We start from the raw sequence: 13587 nt of genomic DNA, 5'->3' as shown, positions 1-13587 counted from the left end.
GGAAGAAGTGCCTGGCTCCTGGCTTCGAATCGGCACAGCTCCGGCCGTTGTGGCCATTTGGGGATTGAACCAACGGAAGAAAGATCTTTCTCTCTGTCTCTCCCTCTTTACTGTCTGTAATTCTAACTCTCAAATAAAATAAATAAAAAATCTTTAAAAAAAAAAGTTGATGGAAAGTATATATTATGAAAAAACTATGCATGGGTTTCAGAGTGTTTTACCCCAAAATGAACTTTTTTTTGACAGGCAGAGTGGACAGAGAGAGAGAGACAGAGAGAAAGGTCTTCCTTTTGCCGTTGGTTCACCCTCCAATGGCTGCCGCGGCCGGCGCACTGCACTGATCCAAAGGCAGGAGCCAGGTACTTATTAGGCCATCCTCCACTGCACTCCCTGGCCATAGCAGAGAGCTGGCCTGGAAGAGGGGCAACCAGGACAGAATCCGGCGCCCCGACCGGGACTAGAACCTGGTGTGCCGGCGCCGCAAGGCAGAGGATTAGCCTATTGAGCCACGGCGCCAGCCACCAAAGTAAACTTACTATTTCTTTATTACGAGGGAGAGACACAGAGAGCTAGTGCTCCCATATTCCCATCTTCTGGCTCATTCCTCGGATACCCACAGTGGCTGGGATTGGGGCAGGCCAAGGCCAGAACCAAACTCAGAAGTAGAACCAGGAATCGAACCTAGGCACTCCAATAAGGAATGTGCATGTCTTAAACACTGTTTTAACTGCTAGGCTAAACATCTACCCCAAATATTTTCTTTTAGAGACTGATTTATTGGAAAGGCAGAGTTACAGGGAGGGAGAGAGATCTTCCATTTGCTGGCTCACCTCCCAAATGTCTGTAACAGCCAGGGCTGGGCCAGGCCGAAGCCAGGAGCTTTATCCTCATCTCCCATGTGGGTGTGGGGGCCCAAGGATGTGGGCCATCTTTCGATGCTTTCCCAGGTGCATCAGCAGGGAGCTGGATCAGAAGTGGAGCAGCCGGGACACAACCTGCTGTGCTACAATGCCAGACCCTAAACTCATCTTTTAATTGCATTTCTCCACAAATTTGGGGGAGTGCCCGCCTACCACTAGTCTCTGTGCATCTGCTTAGCAGCTGAGTCGCATACCCTTCTACATTGCTTGCCTCTGGTCACAGAATAAGATCTGGCTCCCTAGAAGGTTTGCAGCCCTTGTTATGCAGCCTGTGGAGTGTCCAGTGCCTCTCCTGATCTCAGGTATACTGCTAAGTTCTTAGCAACAGCTTATTGCTTAAGAGATCAATTCTCTTTCAGCCCCCAGTACCCTTGCCCACCTCCCCACTCCCCGGTTATCCCAAGTGTCTTTCAGAATTCTATTCCTTATTCTTCCAAGGTAACCGTGTAAAGCAGGAGCATCTCTTCCTAAGAGATCTGGGCGGGGAAGAGTCTATATCAGCTGAAAGACTGGCATGTTTAGTCGTCCTTGTGGTAAATGTACTAAGGAAACCAGAGCAAAGGTGATGGACTCTGACAGATTATTCCTGACACCGAATAAACAAACATGGACAGTCACCCTTGGTATCTGTGTGCACTGGCTCCAGGACCCCTACAGTACGCAAATCCTTGGATCTCGGATGCTCAGGTCCCTTAAATGAAATGATGTAACACTCACATAGAACCCACGCACAGCCTCTTGTACGCTTTAAATCATCTCTGGATTATTTATGGTACTGAATACAATGTAAAGGCTATGTAAATAGTTGTCCTACTGCATTGTTGAGGGAATACTGACAAAAAAAAAATCCCGGTATGTTCAGTATGGATGCAAATTTTCTTCCCAGATATTTTCACTCCCAGTTGGTTGAACCCACAGATGTGAAAGCCATGGATATGGAGGTTTGATTGTGTACTGGCATAGTGCTTATGGACATACACCTGAAGCCAACTGCATTGGCAATTAAATTGTCTGAAACACTGGGGATGACACTCATGTAACTAAAGAAAAATGGTGCACCTGTGTTTTCCTCTTTGTGTCTCACTACAGCCCGTCAGTCACTGAGCATCATTGCTTCTTCCCAGGAAACTTTTTTTTAAGATTTATTTATTTATTTGAAAGTCAGAGTTACAGGGAGAGAGGGAGAGAGAGAATCTTCCATCTACTGATTCACTCCCCAAATGGCCGCAAACAGCCAGGGTTGAGCAAGGCTAAAGCCAGGAGTCAGGAGCTTCTTCCAGGTCTCCCAAGTGGGTGCAGGGACCCAGTATTTGAACCATATTCCACTGCTTTTCCCAGGCTCATTAGCAGGGAGCTGGATTGGAACTGGGGCAGTCAGAACATGAACCAGAGTCCATGTGGGATGCTGGTACTGCAGGCAGCAGTTTTACCCACTCCGCCACAGCACCTGCCCCACAATGAAATGCTTGCTGACTTGGCGTTTCCTTTCTGGACTTTGTCACCGTTTAGCCCTGGCCTTTCGTGTCCCGTCTAACTCCACAGACTCAGCTTCTTTTTCCAAAAAAATTTATTTTAGTTTTATGTATTTGGAATGCACACAGAGAGAGATAGAGACAGAGATAGAGATAGAGAGAGAGAGAAAGAGAGAGAGAGAAAGATAGAGAGAGATCCTCCATCCACTGGCTCACTCCCCAAATGCCCACAATACCTGGGGCTGGGTCAAACCAAAGCCAAGAACCCAGAACTCAATCTGGCTCTCCCAAATGGGTGACAGAAACTAAACTACTTGAACCGCCATTTCTGCCCAGGGTGCATGTTAGCAGGAATGATGGAATCAGAAGCAGAGCGGGGACTTGAACCCGGGCCCTGTGATATGGGATGCTGGCATCCCAAGTTGCATCTTAACTGCTGTCCCAATCACCAGACCCTGCCTCAGCTTAACTGGGCTGTCTGCCTTTGGTTTCCCTAAAGCAGTTGCCCCTTAGCCTCAGATTAACTCGTCGCAAGCACTGATGTCATCAAGCTGCCCCACTGTCCCAAACTCACCAGCACTTGAGCCATCCCAGGTGCATTAGCAGGCAGCTGGGTGGGAAGTAATTGGGTCTGGATTTGAAGTGGCACCCTGATAAGGGATGTGGGCATCCCAAGTGGTGGCTTAACTTGCCGGCTCGCAACGCCCCACCTCCTTGCCAGACTGTTAAAGACTTCAGTCTGAGTCTACTCTCCAGCCTGCTCTCTGTGATTCTTCTTTATGAAAGGTGATTAGCCGGCGCCACTGCTCAATAGGCTAATCCTCCACCTAGCAGCGCCGGCACACCGGGTTCTAGTCCCAGTCGGGGCGCCAGATTCTGTCCCGGTTGCCCCTCTTCCAGGCCAGCTCTCTGCTGTGGCCCGGGAAGGTAGTGGAGGATGGCCCAACTGCACCCCATGGGAGACCAGGAGAAGCACCTGGCTCCTGCCTTCGGATCAGCGCAGTGTGCCGGCCGCAGCGCGCCAGCCGTGGCGGCCATTGGAGGGTGAACCAACGGCAAAGGAAAACCTTTCTCTCTGTCTCTCTCTCACTATCCACTCTGCCGGTCAAAAAAAAAAAAAAAAAAGAGGCGATTATGAGCTGCCCTTTGAGGCCTAGCCTGAGATTCCCCTGGCTGAACCTCTGCACCATGGACTGCGTCAGCAGGAGTAAACTGAGCACATGCCTACTATGTAAACGAGAGACTGAGAGCTGGGCAGAGCCCCCAACTCCATTCAAAACTCGCAGTCATACTGCACAGTGACTGTCATTACTTAGCAGATGCAAAGACTGAACCTGGTAAAGCAATGGGATGAGACGGGCCGGACAAGAGGACCCACGGAGCAAGAGGAGGCCAGTGGCCCTCTGTGATGTGAACTCAAATGTCTGCCGGTGCCTGGAGGAATGGGGGTGGCAGGGCAGGCTCTGGCGCTGCTGCACACTGAGAGGACCCGGCGAGCCCTTCAGCAGCTCGCGATCCCATAACACCCTCCCAGCAGTCTGGCTTTGCAGGCAGGCTCACAATATGCTTCCCTCTGCAGGTCAGGGCCTTGGCCATCAGGTGCAGGCCTCTGCGTGAATAATCAATCAGTCTCCGTGAGCTTGGCCAACGTGAGCTTCGGGGAAGAGATGGGACCCTCACCCCAACAATAATGGTAATTAACCAGTAAACCAGATGGAGTTTCTGAGCCTGAAGGACATCCCAGGACCACAGGGATGACCAAGGTAAAAGTGTCCAAGGAGGGGCCGGTGCTGTGGTGTAGCAGGTAAAGCCACGGCTTGTGGCGCTAGCATCCCTTATGGGCGCTGGCTTGAGTCCCGGCTGCTCCACTACTGATCCAGCTCTCTGCTATGGCCTGGGAAAGCAGTGGAAGATGACTAAAGTGCTTGGGCCCCTGCATAGGAGACCTGGAAGAAGCTCCTGGCTCTTGACTTTGGATTGGCCCAGCTCTGGCCATTGTGGCCACTTGGGGAGCGAACAGGCAGATGGAAGACCTCTCTCTCTCTGCCTCTCTGTAACTCTTCCTTTCAAATACATAGACAAATCTTTAAAAAAAGTGTTCAAGGGAGGCTTTTTGATGGGCAACTGGCTCACCTCTCGGGCAGGAGTTCTGTATTCCTCTCTAGTAAGGCACTATTACTAAGTCACATTACTGGATACAATACTCTTTTTTTTTTTTTTTGACAGGCAGAGTGGACAGAGAGAGAGACAGAGAGAAAGGTCTTCCTTTTGCTGTTGGTTCACCCTCCAATGGCTGCCACGGCTGGCGCGCTGTGGCCGGCGCACCGCGCTGATCCGATGGCAGGAGCCAGGTACTTATCCTGGTCTCCCATGGGGTGCAGGGCCCAAGCACTTGGGCCATCCTCCACTGCACTCCCAGGCCACAGCAGAGAGCTGGCCTGGAAGAGGGGCAACCGGGACAGAAGCCGGCACCCCGACCGGGACTAGAACCCGGTGTGCCGGCGCCGCTAGGTGGAGGATTAGCCTAGTGAGCCATGGCACCGGCCACAATACTCTCTTCATTTGCATCCTGTCTTCTCTCCAGCCGCCCCAGCTTTTGGCTCTCTAATCACTTTTCACTGTCCTCACAGAAGACCTCTTCCACTATTCTCTCCTGATTGTACTCCTGCCTGCCTGTAAAGCCTTCCTTTGGACTATGTGTACGAAGGACCGCAGGGTGGGGGCCCTTCTCCCCAGGACGCCTTCCTGTCCGTTCCAGACCTGGCCCCACCCCAGCAGGGAGCACTGATGGGGACGGCTAGGTCCGGGCCTGGCCCAGACTGGAGCAGTCACACGGCAGGTTTCAGGCTGAGCTCCCCTTGCTCTGATGGCCACACACAGACACCCAGGTCTCGGGGCTCTGCGTGGGGAAGAGTGCCCTTGGTTTGCAGCAAATCCTGGGGACCGCAGTGTCATGGTGGCCACGGGGCAATGCCGAAGGCCAGGCTTCCCTGGGGCAGCAGTGGCTCTCAGGAGTTGCTGTTGTCAGACCGCGAGGCGTTTGCTGGAGGAAGGAAAGTGGGGGTCCGTGGGAGGGCTGCTGTGAGGGGCCGGTGACGTCTCACCAGGTGTGACTGGGTGGTGTTGGAGACCCGGGAAGTGGTCCCTGTCCCTGGATAGCTGCAGAAGCCCCGTTGTGCACTAGTGACAGACATCCCTCAAGTCTAGGACTGGCAGCAGGGCTTTCTTCCTCTCTTGCTCATTGGCTGCGTCCCAGGGGCCAGGCAGGGGCTCTGCTCCACGAGGTCCCCCAGGGAGCCAGGCTCCACCCCCTCTTCCCTGTGCCACCAGGGACTTAGACTCCTCCAAATAATAAAGAAAAACAATGAGTGTTAGTGCATTGCTTACGCTGCAGCCTGCACATGTGCATGTGAGCTGCCACCATCCAGGGGGCGGGATGTCATCCTCATATCTGGCCTCCTGGAGCCTAGTGCAGGTAGCAGAGCTGGAATAACCAAGCACTGAGTCCATTGTGGAGCGCTCAGGACTGCAAAGCTCTGCTCGGTCAGCCAGACCTCCCCTGGGCCCCAGGCCTGCGTGTCCAAGTTTCTAGCGGTCCTCTTCATTTGGATGCAATTCGAATAACTCAATCTTTTTAAAAACAACACATTAAACTTTTTAGAAATTTACTTTCATTTTATTTGAAAGGCAGAGGAACAGAGAGAGAGAGAGAGAGATATCTTCTATCTGCTTGTTCACTCCTCTAACTCCGGACCTGGGCCGGACTAGAGTCAGAAGCCCTGAACTCAGTCTAGGTCTTCCAGGTGGGTGGCAGAGACCCAACTACTAGAGCCATCACCTGCTGCCTCCCAGGGTGTGCATTAGCAGGAAGCTGGAATCAGAAGTTGAGCCAGGCCTCAAACCAAGCACTCTAATACAGAATGGGGCATCCTAAGTGCCATCTTAACTGCTGTGTCAAATTTACACCCCAGATAATTCAGTCTTTAAAAAAATTTCTAAAATTTATTTTCATCACCTGAAGGGCAGAATGACAGACAGACAGACAGACACACACACACACACACACACACACAGCTATTTCCATCCATCCACTGTTCCATTCCCCAAGTGCCCACAACAGTTGGGCCAGGCCAAGTGGAAGCCAGGAGCCTAAAACTCCATTAGGGGCCCCCACGTGAGTGGCAGGGGCCTAATAACTTGAGCCGTCATCTGCTACCTCCCAGGAGGGATTAGAAGGAAGCTGGATCCAAAATGTAGTATCTGGAACCCGAACTGGCACTCCAAAATGGGTGTGCGTCCTACCCTTGTTCTCCTCCAAGACAGCCCCGTGCCATTGCTAAAATGGTCTCTTTTGGATACAACTCTAACCCTGTCATTCTTCTGCTTCAAACAAATCAACAGACTCCCTGTCCAGGAGACAGATCCACGTGAGACCCTTTTTACCTGAACTTCTGGCTGCTTCTGCCTCATCGCTTCTCTCTCCCCATCATCTCTCAGGCCCTGGCATCACACAGGACCACCAGAGGCTCCAGTGGCAACTCCCCGAGAAGCCCTTGGGGACTTATTGAAGGAGACTTGACCACTCCTTGTTCTGTGACGCCATTGAACATAACACAAGCTGAGCATCCCTTACCTGAAATGCCTGGGACTTGGAATACCTGAATATCCCTACTCCTAAAATCCAAAATCGGAAATTCTTGATTTTGGAGCATTTTGGATCTGAGATTTTCAGATGAGGGCTGCTCAACCTGTACACAGCCTGCCACTGCTTTCCGTACTTCGGAGGCAATGATTCAGTTTCCTGACCATCACTCTCCCTGGGAAGTGCTGAGGCAGGAACTCTGTCTCACTCGGTATCTCCGGCACCTAGCCATGTGTCTGGCACAGGGGAATGGCCGGACAAGTGTGTCGCTCCCCGTCTTCATGGAGGAACAGGACCCTGCGCTGTTCTTTTGTCTGCTCGGCCCTCCCCGGGTTTGCTGCTGGTTCTTCCCGGGTTGGCTACCGTCCCTTCCACCTCCGTGGAAGGGCGGTTCCCCCTGCCACATTCCCCACTTCCGCAGAGGAGCGGCACACCGCCGGCCGGTTCTCTCGGGGGCTGCACAGGTGTTCCCTCAGATGTTCCCCTTAGATGTTCCTGGTGCATGTTGTCTCTCTCCTCCTTTATAGTCCTCTTCCACCAATCCCAACTCTGCTACCCACACGCCGAGTACGCTGCTCTCCTCCAATCAGGAGCGGGATCAGCTCCTGCAGGTTACTGGTTGAACTGGAGGCAGCTGTGTAGAAGCTGTTTCTCCCTTCTCAGGGCCATATTGTGGGAGAGCAGATGCATAGAATAAGCCTTAATTCCAGTAACTTAGTCTAGTCCGGGTTGCTCCCCACAAAGTGTTTGTTACACTGAACGGTGGCAACAAGCACAGTGGTGTGGTGTTGTTCCTACTTCCACCACTGGCCAGTGCTTTCACCTTTGTAAGCTTTCATTTTCTTATATGTAAAATGGAAATAATTGTAGTAAGATCTCTGTAAGGATTCAATGAGGATGACAGAGAGAAACAGCACAGAACTTGGATTTATAATTCAACTAATGTCAGCCTTTGCTATTATGATTTCTCAGGGTCTACTACAATTCTTAAAAACTCTGTGTGACCTTTCTAACCAATCGTTTGATGCCACTCTTCTCGAAACTGCTGCAGCACTGACTATAGAATTACTTTTAAACTTTACATTCTAACCACACTTGTGTATCTACATGCTAATTTGTGAACTCTGGAGAATGGGGGTATGCCTTATGCTTTGTGGTAGGCAGGGTTCTAAAATGACCTCGTGACCCCTGTGCTTACTGGACCCCCTTCCTGGGGTACACATGGAACCAGTGACTATGAGCAGATCATTAGACTCCCAGGAGGAGCTTCCAAGATTACTCGGGCGGGCCTGACCTAATCTCCCTAAGTCAAGTTGTTAAGAGGCCAGAGTCTTGTGAGGCCGGAGGGGAGAGGGCAATCAGAGATTCCCACTCACCTTTGCTGGCTTGAAGGTGGAGGGGGCCCCAGGGCAAGGACCTGAGAGGAAATCTTAGGGCCAATCAGATCAAAACTCCACCCCAAGACAGCAGTATACAGCCATAAGGAAGTGGATTCTGCTGGTATAACCCGAATGAGCCTGGAATCAGATCTGAGCTCACTTTGGCCAACGCCTCAGTTTCAGCTGTGTGGCAGACTCGCTGGAGCGGAAAGCCCAGATGGGCCGAGCTGAACCCGTTACCTACAGAACTGCGTGCTAATAAGTGGGTGGTGTTTGAAGGCTCTGTGATAATTTCTGTCATGCAGCAATACAAAACTAATATGCACTTCTCTTTAGTGCCTTAATTGAGCAACACATAATTAACATTACAGTCAATATTCTCCGTGAAAACAGTAATAACTGAAATAACTTTATCTTAGCACTAGGAAAGTTGTAAATGTTAACTAGCCTTCTTGGCCTATGATCAACATTAAAAAAATTCTTAAAAAAGACTTTAATTTGAACAAAATCTGACATGCTTGCCTTTGTATTTATTAAATTTCCAAAAACACATTATTCTAGTAGTGATGTTATAATAAAACATAAAAATGATTACGAAGGCAGAGATGTGCCTAGAAACACATTTTATAGACCCAGGGGCTAACATTTTAGTTTCAGGGTACCAAAAGCCAGCTAGTGGAATATTTTACAAACTAAGGCAATGATCAAAGGAATTTACAGGTAAAGTTTCCTTGCATAAATTACCATTATAAAGAAGGATTCTATATGATAAATCTATTCCCACGTTAATGCAGATGGTTCTTAGAAACAATGCTTTATTCATTCCTTTACAAAAATTTTTACTAATAAAAAATTTGGCAAATGCTGTGCTCACAATACACACTCCAGGGCCGGCGCCATGGCTCACTTGGTTAATCCTCCGCCTGCAGCGCCTGCATCCCATATGGGCGCCGGGTTCTAGTCCCGGTTGCTCCTCTTCCAGTCCAGCTCTCTGCTGTGGCCAGGGAGTGCAGTGGAGGATGGCCCAGGTGCTTGGGCCCTGCACCTGCATAGGAGACCAGGAAGAAGCACCTGGCTCCTGGCTTCGGATCAGCACAGTGCCGGCCGTGGCAGCCATTTGGGGGATGAACCAACGGAAGGAAGATCTTTCTCTCTTTCTCTCTCACTGTCTATAACTCTACCTGTCAAATAAAAAAAAAATACACACTCCCCTGGAGATTCTCAGCATATATAACCATATTAAAAACTCGAAGTCATGAAGTGAATCCACCTATTGAATCTTTTTAATATACCATTTTCCAAATATATTTACCACAGAACCTTTTCTTTGAGAAACAAGTTTTTGAAATCTTGCACGGACACCATCAGAGAAATGTGGTATATAAACTAATCCTTCCCTCCCCTGAACTATGCGTCAAGTCAAAATATCATCGTGGGCCATGTATGTAACACAGTGTTTAAGACACTGAATGGGACACTGCACCCACCTCACAGTGCCTGGGATTGAGTCCCAGCTCTGAGCCCATTTCCAGTTTCCTGCTAATGCACACTCCATGGAGGTGGCAGGTGATGGCTCAAGTTCATGGGTCCCTGCCACCCAACTGAGAGACCTGAATGGAGTTGGGGGCTTCTTTCTGGGGCCTGCCTCTGGCAGGCATCTGGGAAGTGAACCAGTGGATGAGGGATTTCTGTTTGTCTGTCTTACTGTCTCTCTTTCAAATAAAATGAAAATAAGTGAATAAAAATTTAAAAAATTAGTAGGGAAAGAAACATTTCAAAAATGGAACTGATTAAAGGTATTCAAGACCTGAAGTCTCATTTTCCCTTCCTCATTGGCTGTGGCAACTTTTCACTGATTTTTTTCTTTTCTTTTTTTTTTTACTGCCCCCCCACCTTCACTAATTTTCTACTGCAGTCAGTAAGTTAGAAAAGTGGGATGGTGCTGTGGTCCAGCAGGACAGGCCGCCACTTGCCTGCATCCCACACTGGAGAGCTGGTCTGAGCCCTGACGTCTCCACTTCTGATCCAGCTTCCCGCTAATGTACCTTTGGGAAGGCAGCAGATGACGGCTTGAGTACTTAGGTCCCTGCCACCGATATGGGGGACCCAAATGGAGTTCTAGGCTTCTGCCTTAAGCCTAGCTCAGTCCTGGCTGTTGAGGATACTTGGGGAGTGAACCAGCAGATGAACATCTAACTCTTCTCTGGCATTTCTGTCACTCTGCCTTTCAAATAAATAATCTTTAAAAAAATTGGAAAAGTAGTTTTTAACAACTGCATTAATTTTAGTAAAATAGTTACATAGCAGAATAAATGTCCCAGTAGATTTTCCAGAATAGTTTTAGCCATACTATGTATCTGTTTTTGTAATACCAAAGTGGATATTTAAAAAACAAGTGGTGATTTTGTCATCTAATACTTTACAACTTAATGCAGAAAACATGATTCACAAACTATTTTTTTTTACAATTTTATTTATTTTTATTTTATTTGAAAGGCATAGAGACAGATGTCCCATCTGCGATTCAGTCTCCAAATGCCTACAACAGCTGGGGCTAGGACAGCGCAAAGCCAGGAACCCAGATCTCCATCCTGCGCTCCCACATGAGTGTCAGGGATTCAAGAACTTGAGTTATCATCTACTTCTATCTCTGGTGCACATTAGCAGGAAGCTGGATCAAAGGCAGAGTATCCAGGACTGAAACTAAGCACTCCAATAAGGGATACAGCCATCCTAAGTAGCAAGCTTTATTTTTTTAAAGATTTATTTGAAAGGCAGAGTGAGAGACTGAGAGAACGAGAGAGAGAGAGAGCGAGAGAGAGATCTGATTTGCATCAGCCATGAAGGTGTGCTGGCATAGCAGTCAACAGTGTTATCTTGGAGTGGGTGTTGTGGTGTGATGGGTTAATCTGTCGCTGTGACACCAGCACCCATATGGAAGTGGCTATTTGAGTCTCAGCTACTCTATTTCCAACACAGCTTCCTGCTAATGCACCTGGGAAGGCAGTGGAAGATGGCCCCACGACTTAGGTCTCCATCACTCATGTGTGATACCTGGATGGAGTTCCTGGTTTCTGGCTTAGTCCTGGCCCACCTATTGCTGTTGCAGCCATTTGGGGAGTAAGCCAGCAGATGGAAGATGTCTCTCCTTTTCTCTCTGCCACTCTACTTTTCAAATAAATAAATAAATCTCAACAAAAAGTGTCATCTTCTGGAGTCAGATGGATTCAAGTCCTAGTTCTGTTCTTTAGCTGCTGAGGGATGCCAGAGAGTTATTCAATATTCCATTACCTCTTTTCCAAAATGGGGATTAGCCACGTGTCATGTAATGATAGGGACATGTCCTGAGAAATTCATTGTCAGGCAATTTCATCCTTGTGTGAACATCATGGAGTGTATGGGGATGCATTCCACATGGCTGCTGGCACCAGTTCCGGCTGCTCCACTTCTGATCCAGCTCACTGCTAATGCACCTGGGAAAGCAGTGGATTTTGGCACAAGTGCTTGGGCCCCTGCACTTGGGAGACTGGGAAGAAGCTCCTGACTCATGGTTTTGGTGTGGCTCAGCCTCTGGCCACTGTGACCATTTGGGGAGTGAACCAGTGGAAGGAAGATCTCTCTCTGTTTCTCCCTCAGTCTCTCTGTAACTCTGCCTTTCAAATAAATAAAATAAATCTTTAAAAAAAAAATCTATGAATTTAGGGGTAGGCATTAGGCCTATTAAGATGCTGGTTAGGAGGCCCATGTTCCATTCAGCACCTGGGTTCAAGTCTCAGCTCTGCTTGTAACTTGAGTTTCCTGCTAATGTACACTCTTGGAAGCAACAGGTGATGGCTCGAGTGGTTGGGCTTTTGCTGCCTATGAGGGAGCCCAAGGTTGAATTACTAGATCCAACTTCAGCCTGGCTCAGCCCTGATCCAGCTCTGGGCACTGTGGGCATTTGGAGAATGGTTAGCAGACAGATGCTCTCTGTTTCTCAAATAAAACAAAAAAATAAAGAATTTTAAAAATCAATAGTTTATTTTGGTACAAAATTTTGAAGTTCATGCATATTTTTCATACTATGTATGTATTTCCCATAATTTTTGGAAAACCCCATGTATGTATGGATTTTAAATTTCTTTTGTGCCTAAATAAGCCGATGCTTTAGTTCCACTTTCCATGAACTTTTTGAGGAGCCTCTGTCCTTACACAAACCTGGATGGTGTAGATCGCTTGATGTGGCCTCTTTATGCAATCATGGGGTGAACACGAGATGTGTGAGGCTCTTGCCAACATTACATGGTACAAAGTTTCACAGGAAACTTAAAAGATAGGACTATCCTCTAAAATAATGATGCAGCTTAGTATTATAAATGCACAAACCAAGCCAGCTCTGTGGCGCAATGGATAAATGCACAAACCAGTAACACAGATTTTTTTTTTTACCATTATCAAGTATTATGGACTGTACATAATTCTGAAAGAGGCAGACAGAAAGAGAGAGAGAGAAAGAGAGAGAGAGAGAGATCTATTGGGTCACTTTCAAAATACCTGCAACGACCAAGGACAGGCCAGGCTGAAGCCAGGAGTCAAGAACTCAATCCACATCTCCCAAGTATTTGAGCCATCAGCCGCTGCCTCCCAGGGTGTGTATTAGCAGGGAGCTGGCAAAGGGTGCGGAGGGGAGACTCAAACTCAGATGCCCTGATCTGGATGTGGACATCCCATGGGCAGCCTAACCTCAGAATTAGACACCTGCCTCTGTGCTGAACTTCTACATGACTGGCAGCGCGGATCCTGTGTTTACATCAGCATCACCAAATGTAGTCAGGTTGGCTATGGCTGACGTCACTAGAGGATAGGAATTTTTTCAGTCTCATGGGTCCATTACTGCATGTGGTTCATTATTGATCTAAATGTTGTTTTGCAGAGCACGACTGTAGCAGCTTCTGTACCTCCCTGACATGAAATGTCAATGAAAAAATGTAGAAAAGCACTCAGCACAGTGCCTGGCACAGAAGCTGAGGTCAATGATCAGCAACATAAAAACTCTATGCGGGGGGTACCGGTGCTGTGACACAGGTTAATCCTCCGCCTGTGACGCCAGCATCCCATATGGGCACTGGTTCTAGTCCTGGATGCTCCACTTCTGATCCAGCTCTCTGCTATGGCCTGGGAAAGCAGTGGAGGAT

The 13587-nt window shown here is 48.6% G+C and overlaps 1 protein-coding gene and 1 long non-coding RNA gene across 3 annotated transcripts in view; one reads left to right on the top strand and one right to left on the bottom strand.

The window, feature by feature from the left end:
- Positions 1-13587, bottom strand: part of HMGB1 (high mobility group box 1) — a 157827-nt gene that overhangs the window by 51516 nt on the left and 92724 nt on the right. The window lies entirely within an intron of this gene.
- Positions 1-13587, top strand: part of LOC149124646 (uncharacterized) — a 49879-nt gene that overhangs the window by 26321 nt on the left and 9971 nt on the right. For both annotated transcript variants that reach the window (XR_016213354.1, XR_016213353.1), the window contains exon 3: positions 3972-4155. This is a non-coding gene — a long non-coding RNA (uncharacterized LOC149124646). The remainder of the gene's footprint in view (positions 1-3971; positions 4156-13587) is intronic.

This window comes from Oryctolagus cuniculus, chromosome 9, assembly GCF_051225735.1.
Source record: "Oryctolagus cuniculus isolate XC-2025 breed Fujian yellow rabbit chromosome 9, ASM5122573v1, whole genome shotgun sequence".
NCBI classification, from domain to species: Eukaryota; Metazoa; Chordata; class Mammalia; order Lagomorpha; family Leporidae; genus Oryctolagus; species Oryctolagus cuniculus.
The sequence above is the reverse complement of the archived record's forward strand: the minus strand, read 5'-3'. Positions and strand labels throughout refer to the sequence as shown.